The sequence below is a fragment of the Balaenoptera physalus genome (genome assembly GCF_965194825.1).
Source record: "Balaenoptera physalus genome assembly, chromosome: 3".
Taxonomy (NCBI): domain Eukaryota; kingdom Metazoa; phylum Chordata; class Mammalia; order Artiodactyla; family Balaenopteridae; genus Balaenoptera; species Balaenoptera physalus.
The window spans coordinates 18,639,175-18,660,924 of NC_138890.1; the positions used below are offsets into that span (position 1 = coordinate 18,639,175).

General features: G+C 44.2%; 2 long non-coding RNA genes across 2 annotated transcripts in view; one reads left to right on the forward strand and one right to left on the reverse strand.

Annotated features, from left to right (window-relative positions):
- Positions 1-21,750, reverse strand: part of LOC309656771 — a 115,051-nt gene that overhangs the window by 70,261 nt on the left and 23,040 nt on the right. The gene's annotated exons all lie outside the window — the stretch shown is intronic.
- LOC309656763 lies at positions 38-16,002 on the forward strand. The gene is made up of 2 exons (XR_014261498.1): positions 38-175; positions 289-16,002. It is a non-coding gene; the product is annotated as an uncharacterized lncRNA (long non-coding RNA).

Consider the following 21,750-nt stretch of genomic DNA (forward strand, 5'->3'; position numbering starts at 1 on the left):
CGAAGGGCGGGGCGGCCGGGATTTAAAGGAGCCGCATCATCCGCTGCCGCCACCAGCACCACGAGGGGGCGGGGTGGGGGACCAACGCCCGGGATCCCGCCCTCCTGGCTCCGGACAGCGGCCCCCGCGTGGGCTCGTGCGTCCCGGACTTCACGGCCCTGGGCACCGGCCTCAGGTAGGTCAAAGCTGGGGCCTTCGCGAGTTCGCGTCCTCTGTGGTGGAGGCCGTGTGAGGGGGTCCCCCAACCCCTTCTCAGTAACACTTTCGTTGTGAACTCTCGCAACCCAGATCTGGACCTCAATCGCATTAACTTGAGGACCCTCAGGTCCCTGCCCCAGGTCTGAGAAGTCTAGGCAAATAAAGGTGAGACAAGCTGGGACCTGGGACCTGGAACACTTTGCTGCACCTGGACAAACATCTCTTCCACCAACAAAATATAAAGAAACTACAAGGGACTAAAAAGTACTGTGTGCTTGGGCAGTTCGGGCATATTCTGAACAGCAAGATAGAAAAAGACCAAAAACCTGACTGCCACTTCTGAAGAGCCGGGAGCAAAAACAGGGTACCGCACATGCCCCCTGCACTCAACACCACCAAAGGGGTGGGCAGACCACCTAAGCCACCCCTCCTGCCCGACCCCCGGACACACCCCTAACCTCACCCCATGTAAGGAACCAGCTTGCCCCACCCGGGAGCGAGCAAGGGAACCTGTTACTTGTTTTCTTCGCTGCCCTCCTGCTGCAGCAGGGGCCCCAGTAAAGCCTTGCCCAAATTTCTTGTCTGGCCTCATCAATTTCCATTGATTAAGGAAGGTCAAGAACCCTGACCAGTAACAGATTTATGGCACCCAACATGGGACCTCTCCCTCTTCCCGGGAGAGGATCTGGGCACCTCTGGGACCACTGAAAGCAGCTTCCCCGTGGGTGACAAGAGATCGCCTGAACCTCACCTCGTCACCACATTTGGTAAGTCTGCCTTTCTGGCCCCTGGGGGCCTCAGTACCTTCATTCATGCAACGCATTCCCCCTCCCGTTTGTCCCTTTCCCTCTGCTGATATCTCTGTACTTCTTCTTTCTCTGTCCTTTCTTGCTCCTCTGTCTTATCTTTTGTAGAGAGTGGATATTGGGCAGCTACAGTATCACTCCTCTCAGTAAGTGAGACCATGCTCCCTCTGGCCGGCAATGGGTGACAAGCAGAGGTGGGAGAGGCTTGCCTCACACCGTGCAGACCTTGGTCCAGTGGGCTCTCCCTGATGGGAGATTTATGGCAGTGATAGAATTCAAATTCATATCTTGTAGTGGCTGGAAGTCCTATTGTCCCAGTATTCTCACCTTTATTTTCCTGCTGTCTCTTTTTTTTGTCTTTCTCTCCTCCCTTTACCTCTCCCTTGATCCTTACACCTGCACTCCCATCCCCTTTATCCTGAAAAGTTCTTGTTTGTGTCAAGTTTTTGTCGGTCGTACATGTCGAGTAAAAGGATCTTTGTCTTATGTAGTTTTGTCTGTCCAACCGCTCCTGCAAGTCTCTGCTGAAATTGTGGGCCCTGTGGAGCACTTAAGCCTTGAAATACAAACACAGCTCACATTGCCTGAGACTCCAGCCTTGGGTTACTTAGTGGGATTTTAAAAAGAATAAAAAAGAGAGGAGCTTGCATTTCTCTTCTCTGCCTTTGCAATGTAACTAGTCAGCCTGGGCTCTCAGGAACTATCTGATCCATCTGTAGTCCCCCAGACTGAGGAAAAAAAAGAGACCTTTTTAAATTCAAGTGGGAAAGCTATGAGATCTCTGGGTCTGGCTCTCTTTATGTAAAAATTAACTTGTAAATGAGCTGTATTTAATTGGCTTAAAGGAAACTGAGCGCGTATATACATTCTCAGAAATATAAAACTCGCCAGAATACATTCCACGTTCATGTGATCTGGGAAATATTCAATATTAAATTAATATCTGGTATTAGAGCTAGTTTAAGGTTGTGGGCTTAATTAATACAGACCTGTCTTTAGAGTCATCGACATTAAGGATAATATAATATTTTCATTGTTCCTAGGGTTACTGGAAGTCAATAAATGCATATTGTTTCTGTTATAAAATTTGTCAACAGGGAAAATAACCTGATATGGTTACATTTTTAAGTAAATGTTACTGAGGTAAGAGCTTTTTGGTAAACTCTATAGGAATAATTATGTTTTGGAAATATCCATCTAAAATAGTCTCTCCACATTTTGGTAACTTGAAGCAATATTAAGTTAAATGATAGGAATTCATTGAGTATCCAGGCCATTTCAAATAAGATGAACTATTGGCACATTAATTGCTAAACAGATCTAAATTTACAACTTTACAACTTTTGTCTTCTTATGAGGGGGAAACTAAAGATGTTTGGCTTTATTAAACACGTCTTGTACCACATACCACACTGAGCAAAAAAATAGTGCTTTGGGAAGTTGCATGTTTCTAGAGGTTATGGTTATGGGATATTCCAATCAGGGAATGCTAATGTAAAGACAGTTCATGGTTGCTTAAGGAAAGTAGGATGTGCGTTTTCAGTAAAAGAAGGTATGAGGAATGGAAATATACTTTGTTAAAAGAAAAGGGTGATTTTGTCCTAGAGCTGGTTGTTTCTGAATGGGAAAAGAATAAGGGACAAAATAATATGACTACAGGAAGTTGCAAAAGGTTTGTGGAAAAGGAACACTGGGAAAAAAGAGTTTTGTGTATGGTCAAGATTTTCTAAGGTTGGATTAAATTTGACTAGGTAAATGGATTTTATTAAGAGTAGGCTGATGCAGGACTGGATTTAGTTTCTCTCATAAGAGAACAGTTTTCCTGGAATTCTGCTTTTGATAAAAGATTGTGTGAGTTTCGGTGCCTTTAAGTGGTCTGTATTTACTTTTTTTAAAAAATACATTTATTTATTTATTTATTTTTGGCTGCATTGGGTCTTCATTGCTGCACACGGGTTTTCTCTAGTTGCAGTGAGCGGGGGCTACTCTTGGTTGCTGTGCGCAGGCTTCTCATTGCAGTGGCTTCTCTTGTTGCGGAGCATGGTCTCTAGGTGCGTGGGCTCAGTAGTTGTGGCTCGTGGGCTCTAGATCGCAGGCTCAGTAGTTGTGGCTCACAGGCTTAGTTGCTCCACGGCATGTGGGATCTTCCTGGACCAGGGCTCGAACCCATGTCCCCTGCATTGGCAGGAGGATTCTCAACCACTGCGCCACCAACGGTGAAATAATAAGTCCCTGTATTTACTTTTGAAATCCTTTTTTCACCTTAGCTCAAGGAGTAAGTATTGTTTCACAACGACCTATGATCCTATCTGACCAGGTGTTTTAAAGCGTTTTGAGGGAATTCCTTGATGGTCCAGTGGTTAGGGCTGCATGCTTCCACTGCAGGGGGCACGGGTTCAATCCCTGGTTGGGGAAGTAAGATCCCACAAGCCGTGCAGCATAGCCAAAAAAAACTTTTTGAAATTTTTGACAGACTTCCCAAATATCAAATTCTAATTAAAGTTCTTTTGACCTCCAGCTAACTTTGGGGTGCTTCAAAGGGCCCTGGGAGCATCCCAAAGACAGATCCTAAACTAACTGGGTTCATTTGGTATGTTAAATTACACGGGAAAGACTGTCTAGACTTACTGTTGCCTGTGTCAGATGGAATCATCAGGCTCTTCCCAATTTTATCATAGCCGCCAAGCAGAGAGGGGAGAGGGTTTTGGGTTCTTCTACGGTCTGGTCTCTCACCTTATTCTATGTCCAGAAATCCCCTGTGGGAATACTCCCACCTCTAGACCCTGAGGTCCTGACCCCTGTGGCTTTTTCCACTGCGCCCAACTTCAATTCCTCCAGGAGCTCCTTTTTTGCGCCTCTAGGACCCCCTTCACTTCAGGCCTTGGCAGCCCATACACTGCTACAGACAGCCTTTTGGACTGGCTGTTGCCGAGAAGCCCTCACTATAAACTTTGTAGACGGTCAATCTTGAGGAATACACCCTCGCATAAGGAAACTTATTATAAGGCATAAGCTTTATAGATAACAGATCCCCTCAAGGAGAGCCCTGGCAGCGCACTGATACAGATGTCCTGCCCACCCCCACCCCCCACCCCTTGTGCAAGGGACTGGGTTGACCAGAAACATCGGGTTAGGCAATGGGAGAGTAGAGGACGCTCGAAATCCCATTAGGTAAGAAGGGAATTTGGAGGACACTCTGACCCCCTTCCGACAAAAGCCTCCTGGTAAATGTCTCTGGGATGCCGGACTTCATTTCTAGGAATGCTTTCTCAGTTGCAGGTTACTTATCATGGGTGGATCCTCTTCTAAGCCAGGAGCCCTGTTGGGAATATAATTCCCCAGAGGGACCAGAAGCCAGGAACCACATCATCCAATGTGTATTAGAGAGGATGAGAAAGTGTATCAAAAAGCCAGTTAACTATGAAAAGGTTAAAGGAGTGACCCAAGAAGAAAAAGAAAATCCAGTCCTCTTTCGGGGATAGCTTATGAAGGTTTTTAGAAAATTTCCTAACATCGATCCCTCCACTTCTGAGTGTCAATCCCTGCTGGGACAGCATTTTATCAGCCAGTCTGACACTGATATTATGCCCACAAACCCCTATGCCCCAACTCCTAGAGCTGGCCTTTGGGGTATTTAATAATCGAGATCAAGCTGAGGAGGAAGAGAGAACCAGTGTGAAAACAGGCAGGCTAGTGCTCATGCTAAACTGATGGCCGTTGCTGTCAGCCATGCCTTACAACCTCAGGACAACCCAAGGGAGCCAAGGAAGTCTAACCATTCATCTGGAGGTAAAACTAGCAAGGGGGAATGCTTCAAATGCAAGTCAACTGGCCACTGGGCCCACAGATACCAGAAAGAGTCCCCTGGTCCATGCCCAGTCTGCAAACGAACAGGTCATAGGAAGTGGGACCTTCCCTATTCCCAAAGGGGTGGGGGACTCCCGTTCCTGAGGTGGCCATGCTACGTGACTGAGGCAGCCTGGGGATTCTGGCGGTTCCCCCCACGTGAGATGTCCATCTCCATCAAGGAGACCTGGGTGGTCTTTGATGTGGCAGGTAAGAAAATCCATTTTTTAATTGATACAGGAGCCACCTACTCTGTCCTGCTCTCTCACGCTGGGCCTCTCTTCTCTGAAAGCTGTGCAGTGATCGGTGTCGATGGAAAGCCTTATACCCATTACTTCACTGGGCCTCTCACTTGCCAATCTGAATAGTGTTTGATCTCACATGGCTTTTTAGTTGTGCCCGAGTGTCCTACCCCACTACTGGGGAGAGACCTTCTGGGCTCCCTTGGAGCCATGTTATAATTAGGAGACCCCGAGCAGCCCCTTTTCTTGACTCTGGCTAAGACAAATCAGCTGGAAGAACAACGGCTTATTCCCAGCCATATTCTACACACAGTAAACCCTGCAGTTTGGGACAAAGGAATCCCTGGGAAGGCTATAAATGCCCAACCTGTTAAAATTAGCCTTAAGCCAGAAGTCGCTTATCCTAACAAGAGACATTACCCTGTAAAGTTGGAAGCAAAAAAGGGTTTGCAACCCCTCATAGATAAATTCTTAAACCATGGCCTCTTAGTGCCCTGTCAGTCTCCATGCAATGCCCCTGTTCTGCCAGTTGTTAAGTTAATTGAGGAATAATGAATGGCACAAGGCCTTAGAGCAGTCAATGATGCAGTGGTCCCTATACATCCCCTGTGGCCAGTCCTTATATTATTCCAGGTTCTGGGGGATGCAAAATGGTTTACTGTGCTTGACCTCAAGGATGTCTTTTTTTTCATCCCAGTTCATTCCTCATCACAGTATCTGTTTGCCTTCAAGTGGACTAACCCCCACTTGGGCCAAATGCAACAATATACCTTGACAGTGTTGCCTCAGGGGTTTCGGGACAGCCCGCACTTGTTCTCCCAGGCCCTAAGAAAAGAACTAAGGGAAATACACCTAAAAGGAGCTGTTCTACAGTATGTGGATGATATATTAATATGCAGCCCTACCATGGAGGCCTCAGATCGGAATACCGTCGAAGTCCTTAATTTCCTTGGGGCCCAGGGCTGCAGGGTCTCCCACAAAAAGGCACAAATCTCAAAGCAACAACTTAAATATCTGGGATATATTATAAATCCTGGAAGTAGACAGTTATCTCCAGATAGAAAACAAACTATATTAAGCCGAAGTGCCCCAAAGACAAAGAAACATCTTCATACACTCTTAGGCATGGCAGGATTTTGCAGAATTTGGATTCCAGGATTTGGGATAATGGCTAAGCCTCTATGTGAAGCCACTGAAGGCCCAGATACAGAACCATTACTTTGGACTGGGGAACAAGAAAAGTCTCTTAATAATATCAAACAGGGCCTCACCAGAGCTCTTGCTCTGGGTCTCCATTATTTATTTATTTATTTATTTAACTTTTCATTTTATATTGGAGTATAGTTGTTTAACAATGTTGTGTTAGTTTCAGGTGTACAGCAAAGTGATTCAGTTATACATATACATGTATCTATCCTTGTCAAATTCTTTCCCATTTAGGTTGTTACATAATATTGAGCACAGTTCCCTGTGCTGTACAGTAAGTCCTTGTTGGTTATCCATTTTAAATATAGCAGTGTGTACATGTCAATCCCAGACTTCCTAACTATCCCTTCCCGCCACCCTCCCGCCCCAACCATAAGTTTGTTCTCTAAGTCTGTGAGTCTGTTTGTGTTTTGTAAATAAGTTCATTTGTATCATTTTTTTAAGATTCTGCATATAAGCAATATCATATATATATATTTTTTTGTTTTATTTTATTTTTTATTTTTGGCTGCATTGGGTCTTTGTTGCTGTGCGTGGGCCCTCCCCGGCCGTGGCGAGTGGGGGCTACTCTTCGTTGCAGTGCGGTGGCTTCTCTTGTTGTGGAGCACGGACTCTAGGCGCGCGGGCCTCAGCAGCCGTGGCACGCGGGCTCAGCAGCTGTGGCACGCGAGCTCTAGAGCGCAGGCTCAGCAGCTGTGGCGCATGGGCCCAGTTGCTCTGCAGCACGTGGGATCCTCCCGGGCCAGGGCTCGAACCCGTGTCCCCTGCATTGGCAGGCGGACTCCCAACCACTGCGCCACCAGGGAAGCCCTCATATGATATTTCACTTTGTCTGTCCGACTTCACCCAGTAGACAGTCTCTAGGTCCATCCATGTTGCTGCAAATGACATTATTTCATTCTTTTTAATGGCTGAGTAATATTCCAATGTATATATGTACCACATCTTCTTTATCCATTCCTCTGTCAGTGGACAGTAGGTTGCTTCCATGTCTTGGCTATTGTAAATAGTGCTGCATTGAACATTGAGGAGCATGTATCCTTTCGGACCATGTTTTTCTCCAGATATATGCCCAGGAGTGGGATTGCAGGATCATATGGCAGCTCTATTTTTAGTTTTTTAGGGAACCTCCATACTGTTCTCCATAGTGGCTGTACCAATTTACATTCTCACCAGCAGTGTAGGAGGGTTCCTTTTTCTCCACACCCTCTCCAGCATTTATTGTTTGTGGATTTTTTTTTTTTTCACACACACACACTGTATTTTATTTTTACAAGAGATAAATAGACTGACACCAAGCATTGTACATGGATGACCACAACAAAAGCAACAATGATTGCAATTACCAAACATGAAACACACTCATACTATGTCATAATATTGACATTCAGTCCAGTAATCCTCCACTGTAACAGCTCCTTTCCTTTGCAGTGAAAATTGATTTGTATATTCTTTGCCTCTGAGTCCTTGTGGGATTTTTTTTTTTAATTCAAACAGAAAGTCACAAAAATTATACTCATCCTCATCAGTTCACTCAGTCCCATGTAATTAATTTTTTTTCATCTTGATCTTTTGTTAGCACTTTTATGAGTTCATCAGTTTTTCATTAGAGTTCTGTAAATGCTTATTCATTCAGTTCAGCAGTGTAGTCAGTTACCAGAAACCTGTACTTGCCAGAGTCTTTTCCATGAATTCCTTGAAGATGAAACCCTTTTATAGGAACATTTTTGCAAAAGCATCAGAGTACACCCAGAACTGTCTGTAAATGACAAAAGACTTTAAAATGACCATGGTTAAAGATTTGATGAAAGTTCATAATAATGCAATTGACAAGAAAATTAGTTATTTCTGAGATATACATTTTAAAGTAATAACTAGGATTATGACTTATAACATTATACCAGAACATATAAGATTTTTAGAAATTTCATGTAATGTCTGAAACATTTATATTAACATATTTCCATACAAATAACCCAATGAAAGTTTAGTATTAGTTGTTTTGTTTGTTTGTTTTCTTATACTGCAGGTTCTTATTAGTCATCAATTTTATACACATCAGTGTATACATGTCAATCCCAATCGCCCAATTCAGCACACCACCATCCCCACCCCACTGCGGTTTTCCCCCCTTGGTGTCCATATGTCTGTTCTCTACATCTGTGTCTCAACTTCTGCCTGGCAAACCGGCTCATCTGTACCATTTTTCTAGGTTCCACATACATGCGTTAATATACGATATTTGTTTTTCTCTTTCTGACTTACTTCACTCTGTATGACAGTCTCTAGATCCATCCGTTTGCGGATTTTTTGATGATGGTGATTCTGACTAGTGTGAGGTGATATCTCAATGTAGTTTTGATTTGCATTTCTCTAATAATTAGCCATGTTGAACATCTTTTCATGTGCCTCTTGGCCATCTGTATGTCTTCTCTGGAGAAATGTCTATTTAGTTCTTCGGCCCATTTTTTGATTGGGTTGTTTGTTTTGATGCTATTGAGCTGCATGAGCTGTTTGTAAACTTTGGAGACTAATCCCTTGTCAGTCACATCATTTGCTAATATTTTCTCCCATTCTATGGGTTGTCTTTTTGTTTAGTTTATGGTTTCCTTTGCTGTTCAAAAACTTTTGAGGTTAATTATGTCCCATATGTTTACTGTTGTTTTATTTCCATTGCTCTGGGAGATGGATAGAAAAAGATACTGCTGCGATTTATGTCAGAGAGTGTTCTGCCTGTTTTCCTCTAAGAATTTTATAGTGCCTGGTCTCACATTTAGGTCTTTAATCCATTTTGAGCTTATTTTTTTGTATGGTGTTAAGAATGTTCTAATTTTGGGACTTCCCTGGTGGTGCAGTGGTTAAGAATCTGCCTGCCAAGGCAGGAGACATGGGTTTGAGCCCTGGTCCAGGAAGATCCCACATGCCATGGAGCAACTAAGCCTGTGTGCCACAACTACTGAGCCTGTGCTCTGGAGCCCGTGAACCACATCAACTGAGCCCACTTTCCACAACTACTGAAGCCCACGCGCCTAGAGCCCGTGCTCCCAACAAGAGAAGCCACCACAGTGAGAAGCCTGTGCACCACAACGAAGAGTAGCCCCCGCTCGCCTCAACTAGAGAAAGTCCACGTGCAGCAATGAAGACCCAAAAATAAATAAAATAAATAAAATAAATAAAATAAAATTTTAAAAAAGTTTTAATTTCTTTTTTTTTTTACATGTAGCTGTCCAGTTTTCCCAGCACTGTTTATTGAAGAGATTATCTTTCCACCATTGTATAGTCTTGCCTTCTTTGTCGTAGATTAATTGACCATACTTGTGTGGGTTTATTTATGGGCTTTCTATCCTGTTCCATTGATCTATATTTCTGTTTCTGTGCCAGTACCATACTGTTTTGATGACTATAGCTTTGTAGTATAGTCTGAAGTCAGGGAGCCTGATTCCTCCAGCTCCATTTTTCTTTCTCAGGATTGCTTTGGCTATTCGGGGTCTTTTGTGTCTCCATACAGATTTTAAGATTTTTTGTTTTAGTTCTGTGAAAAATGCCATTGGTAATTTGATAGGGATTGCATTGAATCCGTAGATTGCCTTGGGTAGTATAGTCATTTTGACAATATCGATTTTTCCAATCCAAGAACATGGTATATCTTTCCATCTGTTTGTGTTGTCTTCAATCTCTTTCATCAGCGTCTTATAGTTTTTGGAGTACAGGTCTATTGCCTCCCTAGGTAGGTTTATTCCTAGGTATTTTATTCTTTTTGATGTGATGTTAAATGGGATTGTTTCTTGAATTTCTCTTTCTGATCTTTCGTTGCTAGTGTATAGAAATGCAGCAGATTTCTGTGTATTGATTTTGTAACGTGCAACTTTACCAAATTCATTGATGAACTCTAGTAGTTTTCTGGTAGTGTCTTTAGGATTTTCTATGTATAGTGTCATGTCATCTGCAAACAGTGACAGTTTAACTTCTTTTCCAATTTGGATTCCGTTTATTTCTTTTTCTTTTCTTTTTTTTTTTTTAATTTATTTATTTATTTTTGGCTGTGTTGGGTCTTCGTTTCTGTGCGAGGGCCCTCTCTAGTGGTGGCGAGCGGGGGCCACTCCTCATCGCATTGCGTGGGCCTCTCACTATCGCGGCCTCTCTTGTTGCGGAGCACAGGCTCCAGACGCGCAGGCTCAGCAGCCATGGCTCACGAGCCCAGTTGCTCCGCGGCATGTGGGATCCTCCCAGACCAGGGCTCGAACCCGTGTCCCCCGCATTGGCGGGCAGACTGTCAACCACTGTGCCACCAGGGAAGCCCCCTTTTTCTTTTCTGATTGCCATAGCTAGGACTTCCAAAACTATGTTGAATAAAAGTGGTGAAAGTGGACATCCTTTTCTTGTTCCTGATCTTAGAGGAAATGATTTCAGCTTTTCACCGTTGAGTATGATGTTAGGTTTAGGTTTGTCGTATGTGGCCTTTATTATGTTGAGGTATGTTCCCTCTTTGCCCACTTTCTGTAGAGCTTTTGTCATAAATGGGTGTTGAATTTTGTCAAAAGCTTTTTCTGCATCTATTGAGATGATCATATGGTTTTTTTATTCTTCAATTTGTTAATGTCACGTATCACACAGACTGATTTGCAGATATTGGAAAATTCTTGCATCCCTCGGATAAATCCCACTTGATCACGGGGTATGATCCTTTTAACGTGTTGTTGGATTCGGATTGCTAGTATTTTGTTGAGGATTTTTTAAAAATATTTATTTATTTATCTATCTATCTATTTATTTATTTATTTATTTTTGGGCGCGTTGGGTCTTATTTGTGGCACGTGGGATCTTTTGTTGCGCCGCACGGGCTCTTCATTGTAGCACGTGGGCCCAGTAGTTGCAGCACGTGCTCTCTAGTTGTGGCGCACAGGCTCAGTAGTTGCAGTGTGCAGGCTTAGTTGCCCGGTGGCATGTGGGATCTTATTTCCCTGACCAGGGATCGAACCTATGTCCCCTGCATTGGAAGGCGGACTCTTAACCACTGGACCACCAGGGAAGTCCCTTTGTTGAGGATTTTTGCATCTATATTCATTAGTGATATTGGCCTGTAATTTTCGTTTTTGTGGTGTCTTTGTCTGGTTTTGGTATCAGGGTGATGGTGGCCTCATAGAATGAGATTGGGAGTTTTCCTTCCTCTGCAATTTTCTGGAACTGTTTCAGAAGGATAGGTGCTAGGTCTTCTCTAAATGTTTGATAGAATTCGCCTGTGAAGCCATCAGGTCCTGGACTTCTGTTTGTTGGGAGTTCTTTAATCACAGTTTCAATTTCAGTGCTTGTGATTGGTCTGTTCATATTTTCTATTTCTTCCTGGTTCAGTCTTGGGAGATTGTACCTTTCTAAGAATTTGTCCATTTCTTCCAGGTTGTTCATTTTATTGGCATACAGTTGCTTGTAGTAGTCTCTTATGATCCTTTGTATTTCCTTTTTTTCCTAAAGAAAGCCAAATGGCATTTATTTTTTAAAATATTCATTTATTTGACTGCACCAGGTCTTAGTTGCAGCACATGGGATCTTCATTGCCACAGGCGGGATCTTTGTTGTGGCACGTGGGATCTTTAGTTGTGGCATGAGGGATCTTTAGTTGTGGCATGTGAACTCTTTTTTTAAAGTAATTAATTTTTGGCTGCGTTGGGTCTTCATTGCTGTGCACGGGCTTTCTCTAGTTGCGGAGAGCGGGAGCTACTGTTCTTTGTGGTGTGCGGGCTTCTCATTGAGGTGGCTTCTCTTGTTGTGGAGCATGGGCTCTAGGTACGTGGACTTCGGTAGTTGTGGCATTCGGGCTCAGTAGTTGTGGCTTGCGGGCTCTAGAGTGCAGGCTCAGTAATTGTGGTGCACGGGCTTAGTTGCTCTGCGGCGTGTGGGATCTTCCTGGACCAGGGATCGAACCCGTGTCTCCTGCATTGGCAGGAGGATTCTTAAGCACTACACCACCAGGGAAGCCCTGGCATGTGAACTGTTAGTTGCAGCATGTGGGATCTAGTTCCCTGACCAGGGATCGAACCCAGGCCCCCTGCACTGGGAGCGCGGAGTCTTAGCCAGTGGACCACCAGGGAAGTCTCCATCCTTTGTATTTCTGTGGAGTCAGTTTTAACTTTTCCTTTTTCATTTCTAATTTTATTGATTTGAGTCCTCTCCCTTTTTTTCTTGATGAGTCTGGCTAAAGGTTTATCAATTTTGTTTATCTTTTCAAAGAACCAGCTTTTAGTTTCATTGATCTTTTTTTTTTTTTTAAATCTTAGAGCACAACTTTTTAAAAAAATTTATTTATTATTTATTTATTATTTATTTTTGGCTGTGTTGGGTCTTCGTTTCTGTGCGAGGGCTTTCTCTAGTTGCGGCAAGCGGGGGCCACTCTTCATCGCGATGCGCGGGCCTCTCACTATCGCAGCCTCTCTTGTTGGGGAGCACAGGCTCCAGACGCGCAGGCTCAGTAATTGTGGCTCACGGGCCTAGGTGCTCCGTGGCATGTGGGATCTTCCCAGACCAGGGCTCGAACCCGTGTCCCCTGCATTGGCAGGCAGATTCTCAACCACTGCGCCACCAGGGAAGCCCAGTTTCATTGATCTTTGCTATTGTTTTCTTCTTCTCTATTTCATTTATTTCTTCTCTGATCTTTATGATTTCCTTCCTTCTACTAACTTTAGGTTATGTTTGTTCTTCTTTCTCTAGTTGCTTCAGGTGTACAGTTAGGTTGTTTATTTGATATTTTTCTTGTTTCTTGAGGTAGGATTGTATTGCTATAAACTTCCCTCTTAGAACTGCTTTTGCTGTATCTTATGGGTTTTGTTTGTTTGGTTGGGTTTTTTTGTTTTATTCTGTTTTGTTTTTTGGCCACGCTGTGCAGGATCTTAGTTCCCCAACCAGGGATCGAACCTGTGACCCCTGCATTGGGAACGCAGAGTCTTAACCACTGGACCACCTTGCTTTTCCTTTTGTGTGTGGGTATCTATTGTAGTTTTTGGGTTTGCTGTTCCCATGAGGTTTTGATATAGCAGTCTATATATGTACAAGGTTGTTTTAAGTTTCTGGTCTCTTTCCCACCTAGAGAAGTTCCTTTAGCATCTGTTACAAAGCTGGTCTGGTGGTGCTGAATTCTCTTATCTCTTGTTTGTCTGTAAAGCTTTTGATTTCTCCATCAGATTTGAATGAGAGCCTTGCTGGGCAGAGTATTCTTAGTTGTAGGTTCTTTCCTTTTATTACTTTAAATATATCATGCCACTCCCTTCTGGCCTGCAGAGTTTCTGCTGAAAAATCAGCTGATAACCTTATGGGAGTTCCCTTGTATGTTGTTTGTCGTTTATCCCTTGTTGCTTTTAATATTTTTTTCTTTGTCTTTAATTTTTGTCAATTTGATTACTATGTGTCTCGGCATGTTCCTTCTTGGGTTTATCCTGCCTGGGGCTCTCTGCACTTCCTGGACTTGGGTGACTGTTTCCTTTCCCATGTTAGGGAAGTTTTCAGCTGTTATCTCTTCAAATATTTTCTCAGGTCCTTTCTCTCTATCTTCTCCTTCTGGGACGCCTATAATGTGAATGTTGGTGTGTTTAATGTTGTCCCAGAGGTCTCTTAGACTGTCTTCATTTCTTTTCATTCTTTTTTCTTTATTCTGTTCTGCGGCAGTGATTTCCACCATTCTGTTTTCCAGGTCACTTATCCGTTTTTTGCCTCAGTTATTCTGCTATTGATTCCTTCTAGTCTCTTAGACTGTCTTCATTCCTTTTCATTCTTTTTTCTTTATTCTGTTCTGTGGCAGTGATCTACCATTCTGTTTTTCAGGTCACTTATTCATTCTTCTGCCTCAGTTATTCTGCTATTGATTCCTTCTGGTGTATTTTTCATTTCACTTATTGTATTGTTCATCTCTGTTTGTTCTTTAGTTCTTCTAGGTCTTTTTTAAACATTTCTTGCATCTTCTTGATCCTTCCATTCTTTTTCCGAGATCCTGGATCATGTTCACTATAATTATTCTGAATTCTTTTTCTGGAAGGTTACCTGTCTCCACTTCACTTAGTTGTTTTTCTGGGGTTTTATCTTGTTCCTTCATCTGGGACATATTCCTCTGCCATTTCATTTTGTCTAACTTTCTGTGATTATGGTTTCCGTTCCACAGGCTGCAGGATTGTAGTTCTTCTTGCTTCTGCTGTCTGCCCTCTGTGGATGAGGCCATCTAAGAGGCTTGTGCAAGCTTCCTGAAGGGAGGGACTGGTGGTGGGTGGAGCTGGGTCTTGTCCCTCCGGTGGGCAGGGTTGTACTCAGTAAAACTTTAATCTGCTTGTCTGCTGATGGGTGGGGCTATGTTGGTTGTTTGGCCTGACACAACCTAGCACTGGAGCCTACAGGCTGTTTGGTCGGGCTGATGGTGGCCTCCAGGAGGGCTCACGCCAATGAGTACTTCCCAGAACTGCTGCTGCCAGTGTCTTTGTCCCTGCAGTGAGCCACAGTCACCCCCTGCCTCTTCAGGAGACCCTCCAATACTAGCAGGTAGGTCTGGCCCAGTCTCCTATGCAGTCACTGCTTTTTCCCCTGGGTCCTGATGCACCTGAGACTTTGTGTGTGCCCTCCAAGAGTGGAGTTTCTGTTTCTCCCAGTCCTTTGGAAGTCCTGCAATCAAATCCCACTGCCCTCCAAAACCAGATTCTCTGGGGACTCCTCTTCCCATTGTTGGACCTCCGCGCTGGGAAGCCTGACGTGGGGCTCAGAACTTTCACTCCGGTGGGAGAACTTCTGTGGTATAATTGTTTTCCAGATGTGGGTCACTCTCCTGGAAGGTATGGGATTTGATTTTATCATGATTGTGGCTCTCCTACCATCTCATTGTGGCTTCTTCGTTGTCTTGGACGTAGGGTATCTTTTTGGTAGGTTCCAGCGTTTTTTTGTCATTGGTTGTTCAGCAGTTAGTTGTGATTATGGTGTTCTTGTAAGAAGGGATGAGCACACCTCCCCAGTTTAAAAAAGCCATTCATTTTGTAGGTGGCTGAAAAGCAAGGGGGTAGCTCTGGGGGTCCTTATACAGAAGCTAGGAGAAGTTCCTCAGCCTATATAGGCTATTTTTCCAAACAACTAGATTCCATGGCCTGAGGTTGGCCTGGTTGCCTCCAGGCAGTAGCTGCCACTGCTTTATTAGTGGAAGAAACTAACAAGCTCACCTTTGGACAGCCCCTGGAAGTCCAGACCCCTCATCAAGTACAAGGGATTCTGGAGATTAAAGGCTACCATTGGCTAACTGGAGGCTGCCTTACTAAATACCAGTCTTTACTCCTTGACTCCTTAGAGGTAACCCTCGAAACTTGCCACACCCTCAACTCGGCTACACTGATGCCTGATGAAAGCCCAAAACTAACATATTCCTGCCTCGAAACCCTCAACCAGGTTTATGCCTGTAGGCCTGATCTAACAGAGCAGGCCATAGAAAACCCTGAGGAAGAATGGTTTACTGATGGCAGTAGTTTCATTAAAGATGGAGCCAGGAGAGCAGAGTATGCTATTGTGAGCCCCCCTAGTGTTATAGAAGCAAAACCTTTGCTACCCAACACTTTGGCCCGGAGAGCTGAACTGATAGCTCTAACCTGAACCGTAAGTTTAGGGGAAGGAAAAATTGTCAATATATACACAGGCTTCCTTGTTTTACATGCCCATGCGGCTTTCTGAAAAAAAAAAAAAAAGAAAAAAGAGGACTTTCAAATGCAAAAAAATCCCCTGTAAAATATGGGGCTGAGATTTTACATATCATAGAAGCAGTTCAAAACCCAAAAGTAGTACAATTAACCAACAATCCTCACTATTCAATATGGGCAGGGAAATTGAAAACTGGTCCTCTAGTTTGTTCTCTTGGATCCCGCAAGGTATAAAAACTTTCTGGTGGGAGGTTTTCATTTTCTCATAACCCTTCTCTTTTCAGTCATACTGATTTATGCTATATTTCATCTAGTGTTTTGTTGTCTTCCCTACTGTTGTAAATCTGTGACTAAGACTTTTTGGTCCAAAAAGGAGACCTGGGACCAACAGGTCCAGACCTTCCATTCTAAAAATAGAGAAACATGTCAAACTTTAACCCTGAGATTAACAAAAATATACACCTGAGGGATTCTACACCCCTTATTCATAAGGGTTAAAGTGATCTCGGGGTGACAGCAGTGTGTGGCGGCTTGAAGTGAGATCTTAGTTCCCTACCGGAGACTCAAACCTGGGCCACCTGGGTGAAAACCAGGAATCCTAACTGCTAGACCACCAGGGACTAGTGGCTAGAAGCAGAGCCCTGGCTCTTGTCTTCTTTGAAAAAAGTATTTTACGAAGTGACTTTGAGGCTGTAAAATAGGCACGGAGTTTATTAGAAGCACAGTATGTGTGGGAGAGCACACAAAGAAGCCGTTTATTTAGGACAGAAGCAAAGTGGAGCGACACACTCAGAGAAGAGTGTGGGTGTCCTTGCTAATGAGGAGCGCACTAAAGGGGTGGCTTAATCATTTATGTAGGGGCAGTTTCCTTTGTTCCCTTTGGCCAATTGCCTTGCTCGTTGCCCATCTCTGAACTGACTCAAGGCTATCCCCGATGTGCACACGCATCTTTTAGCCAAGATGGATTCCAGTGGGAGGGTCTCTGGGAGGTTGATGAGACATATTATGGGCTAGTGCCCCCTCTCCTTTTGACCCCTGAGGAAACTTTTCTGTGCATGTGCAGTTGGGGAGCATTCTAGGCCTCAAGAATGAAAGATGTGGTCATCTTATTTTTTTACTCCAGCAGAGCTTAGTTCCTCTCTGCTCCTGCTGTTAACTTTTTCTTTTTAAATTTTTTTATTATTATTATTTTAAAATTTATTTCTTTTTGGCTGTGTTGGGTCTTCGTTGCTGCACGCGGGCTTTCTCTAGTTGCGGCGAGCGGGGGCTACGCTTCGTTGCGGTCCGTGGGCTTCTCATTGCGGTGGCTTCTCGTTGTGGAGCACGGGCTCTAGGCACGCGGGCTCAGTAGTTGTGGCTCACGGGCTCTAGAGCACAGGCTCAGTAGTTGTGGCACACGGGCTTAGTTGTTCCGTGGCATGTGGGATCTTCCCGGACCAGGGATCGAACCCATGTCCCCTGCATTGGCAGGCGGATTCTTAAGCACTGTGCCACCAGGGAAGTCCCTTCCTCATTGTTTTAAATTAGCTGAGTCCAGAATTCTCTCTCACTTGTAGCCAAAGGCATCCTGTTAGTGTTGGAGGGTCTCCTGCAGAGGTGGGGGGTGGCTGTGGCTCACCATGGGGACAAGGACACTGGCAGCAGAAGTTTGGGAAGTACTCCTTGGCATGAGCCCTCCCAGAATCCGCTATTAGCCCCACCAAAGAGCCCGGGTAGGCTCAACTTTTTCTTGATATGTCAGGGGTAGCTCTAGTTGCTCAGCCTGGCAAGCTCCAACTGCTCAGCCTGGGGCCCATCTATCTCCTATGTTAAAGGAGCCAAAGGTCTCCTGAAATTTCTTCCTGCTGGACAGGGGCCACAGACCCTACCCTAACCTAGAGGTGTAGAAGTCCCTCGCTGACTGTTCCAAGGACCTGTAGGATTTGGGCTGCCCTCTGCTGGAATGGGTTGAATTCCTTGAGCCATCATGAGCCTTACTTGAAATTGTTGGAGCCTAGAAGACACAAACTTAACCAAAAGCTTAAAGAAACAAGGGCCAAAAAAGAGAACAATAGCCACTAAAGGGCCTAGGAAGGGAAGGAACCAGATTAACTTTGGGAGGGCTTCCTTAACTGTTGACCAGACAGTTGAGGCAATATCGCCCCTGCCAAAACTGTGAAGCCATTCTGCTTGGGTGTATATTTCCTTAATATTAACTTCTACCTGTCCTGTTGCATTGATCCAGGTGCAGCAGAAGTATTAGTTATTGTACAAACTCCACCTTGTTCTGCCAGAAGATAGTCAAGAGTTAGACGACTGTCAAGAACTACATTAGCCAAAGAAAGAAGAGAGGTCTTATGTCCTGTTAAGGCCTGACCTGTCTGTTCCATCATATAACCAAGCTGTCTGGTGAGATTACTTGGTGTTCTTTCACGATAGGTAAAGCCTCCCCATGGAGCTGCCGGTCCTGTGGCCAGCGCTGCCCCTGCTGAGATCATTCCTAGTGCTCTCTGGGTTCAGTGGTGAGCTGGAGTGGTCCTGGTATAGATTAAAAAAAATCCCTCATATTCCTATAGCCCCTAGAGTGTACTCTCCTATGCAGTGGACATTATCAATGCATTTATAGGCCATAGCTTGGTTGGAAAAAGGACAGGGCCTGGCCATAATTCCATAACACATATTGGTTTGGGTGTCTGCAGAGGAAAACAAACCCTTCAGGGATGCAGACCTGGATGTCTGTCTCACAGTTGTTAAGAGCGGACAGTCCTTGAAGGACATAACTGTTGTTAGTACTTGAATAATTAGGGGACAGCAGACCATTATGTTGATAATTAAGCGTATAAAGCTCTATGATATTTTTAACAAGATGGTCGTGTGTGATCCTGCTGGTACCATCAGAGGGTTGCACTCGACAGCAAAGAATCCCACAGGTGGGTTGAATTGGATTGACCAGGTGGATATGACATTTCCTTTCCACCACTCACATTCCCCTTCTGTGTTGTTTAGGGGTATGGGGCCATAATTTGAAACAGGGCACCAGTGAGTAAGGTTGTAGATACAGTTTATCTCTATAGAAGAGGTGTAATTATATCTTGGGGGGTTCGTGGGACATGTGAAACAAATGCCATTTGTGCAATTTAACATAGCGTGCCCCACACCTCACGTCCAGTTGTATGGAGGAGTCAGGTTAAAGCATTGGAATAGCCCCCTGGAAGGTGCAAGTGTGACCAGCAGAGGTCGTGGGGGTGGTAATTGTCCCTGATTTCGATAGTTAATTACTATTGGAACCAGCAAGTTCAGGGGAAATGCAAGAGGAGGGCCAGTAGCCAGCTGGGGGTGTTGATGGCACATCTAGCATTCTTTGAAATGCTCTCCTTAGGATATGATTCTGGAAATGTTGATAAGTGAGTTTTCTTGCCATTATCCCCTATTTACAGGGACTAGTAAGGTAGACAGAGTCAATAGGAGCATTTCTGTAGTGGACTGTTACCCTTAAACCCAGCGCAGACAAAGGAGCTGCTTCCCTGCTGGGGGTGGCTGAGCAAAGTGGTAGAAGGCAAGCCAGAGTTACAATAGCAAGAATGGCACATAGGAGTCCAACCCGCCACATCATTTTACTTATCTGTCGATGGTGCCTGTCTTCTGAATAGGTATCTCAGATTTTCCACTGGCTCACAGGTGTAGTGTTCTTCTGTTGTGACTCGTGGGGTTTTTGGAGGTAAAAGCTTTAGTCTGGACAAATGTACCCAACTAGCTATCCCTTGCAGTCTGACAGCAGTGGGGGTGGCTAAAATTACTTTATAGGGACCCTTCCATTTTAGCCATAGTTGGTCTTCGGGGACCCTTCTTTCCAGGTGTTAAGAAGAACTTGGTCCCCGGGGTTTACTTGTGAAGGAACTGCCCCTTCCACTGTATTTTTAGTGGGAGCTGGCAGTGCCTTGTTGGCATAGTCCTTGACTGCTTTCTGAACTTGTCCTAGATTAATAATATATCTCGGGACTTCCCTGGTGGCACAGTGGTTAAGAATCCACCTGCCAATGCAGGGGACGTGGGTTTGAGCCCTGGTCCGGGAAGATCCCACATGCCGCAGAGCAACTAAGCCTGTGTGCCACAACTACTGAGCCTGCGCTCTAGAGCCCGTGAGCCATAACTACTGAGCCCACGTGCTGCAACTACTGAAGCCCGTGCACTTAGAGCCCCTGCTCCGCAACAAGAGGAGCCACCGCAATGAGAAGCCTATGCACTGCAATGAAGAGTAGCCCCCGCTCGCCACAACTAGAGAAAGCCCATGTGCAGCAACGAAGACCCAACGCAGCCAAAAATAAATAAAATAAATAAATATATTAAAAAATATATATATCTCAGGGTCTGGTTCACTTCCTTATCTAGCAGAATGTCAGTAGTAAGAAAAGGCCTCCTATAGGTCATTTCCAATGGGCTAAGACTCAGACTACTCCTCGGGGCTACATGGACCCTGAGGAGTGCAATAGGAAGCAAGTTGGTCCAGGGTACATGAGTGTCTTGGCAGAGTTTTGCTAAGGTTTCTTTAAAGTATGGTTCATTTTCTCTACTTTCCCTGAAGATTGGGGGTGCCAAGAAGTGTGTAGCTTATAGTCTATCCCTAGGGCTGTTGTGAGCCCTTGTGTGATTTTGGGTATAAAAGAGGGCCCATTATCACTCTACAGGGACTTTGGAAGTCCAAACTAAGGAATTATTTCTTTTTTTTTTAATTAGTTTTTTCTAGAGATTAAGACTTTAGGGCTTCCCTGGTGGCACAGTGGTTAAGAATCCGCCTGCTAATGCAGGGGACACGGTTTGAGCCCTGGTCCGGGAAGATCCCACATGCCACGGAGCAACTAAGTCTGTGTGCCACAACTACTGAGCCTGCACGCTACAACTACTGAAGCCTGTGTGTCTAGAGCCTGTGCTCTGCAACAAGAGAAGCCACCGCAATGAGAAGCCCACGCACTGCAACTGAGAGTAGCCCCTGCTTGCTGCAACTAGAGAAAGCCCGTGCAGCAACGAAGACCCAACACAGCCAAAAATAAATAAATTTATAAAATAAAAATTTACAATAGCCAGGACATGGAAGCAACCTAAATGTCCATCAACAGATGAATGGATAAAGAAGATGTGGTACATATATACAATGGAATATTTGCCATAAAAAGGAATGAAATTGGGTCATTTGTAGAGACGTGGATGGATCTAGAGACTGTCATACAGAGTGAAGTAAGTCAGAAAGAAAAACAAATATTGTATATTAACACATATGTGGAATCTAGAAAAATGGTACAGATGAACCTATTTGCAAAGCAAAAATAGAGACACAGATGTAGAGAACAAGTGTATGAACACCAAGGGGTGAAAGGGAGGGTGGGATGAATTGGGAGATTGGGATTGACATATATACACTACTATATATAAAATAGATAACTAATGAGAACCTGCTGTATAGCACAGGGAACTCTACTCAATGCTCTGTGGTGACTTAAGTGGGAAGGAAATCCAAAAAAGAGGGGATAGATATATGTATACATATAGCTGATTCACTTTGCTGTATGGCAGAAACTAACACAACATTGTAAAGCAACTATAACCCAATTTAAAAAATAATAGTTCAATTAAACCTTACAATTATGTAGCATGACAACAAAGAACTATCTGGGAAGTAGTCTTAGTAAATACAGACCTCAAAACAGAATCAGAATTTGATGTCCACTGCAACACAATCTTTTTCTCTCTAAAATTACCCTTGTTTTTCCCAAATACAGCCAAATTACAATTTATTTGATTGCAAATTAAGTCTGATTTCAATAAACTTGA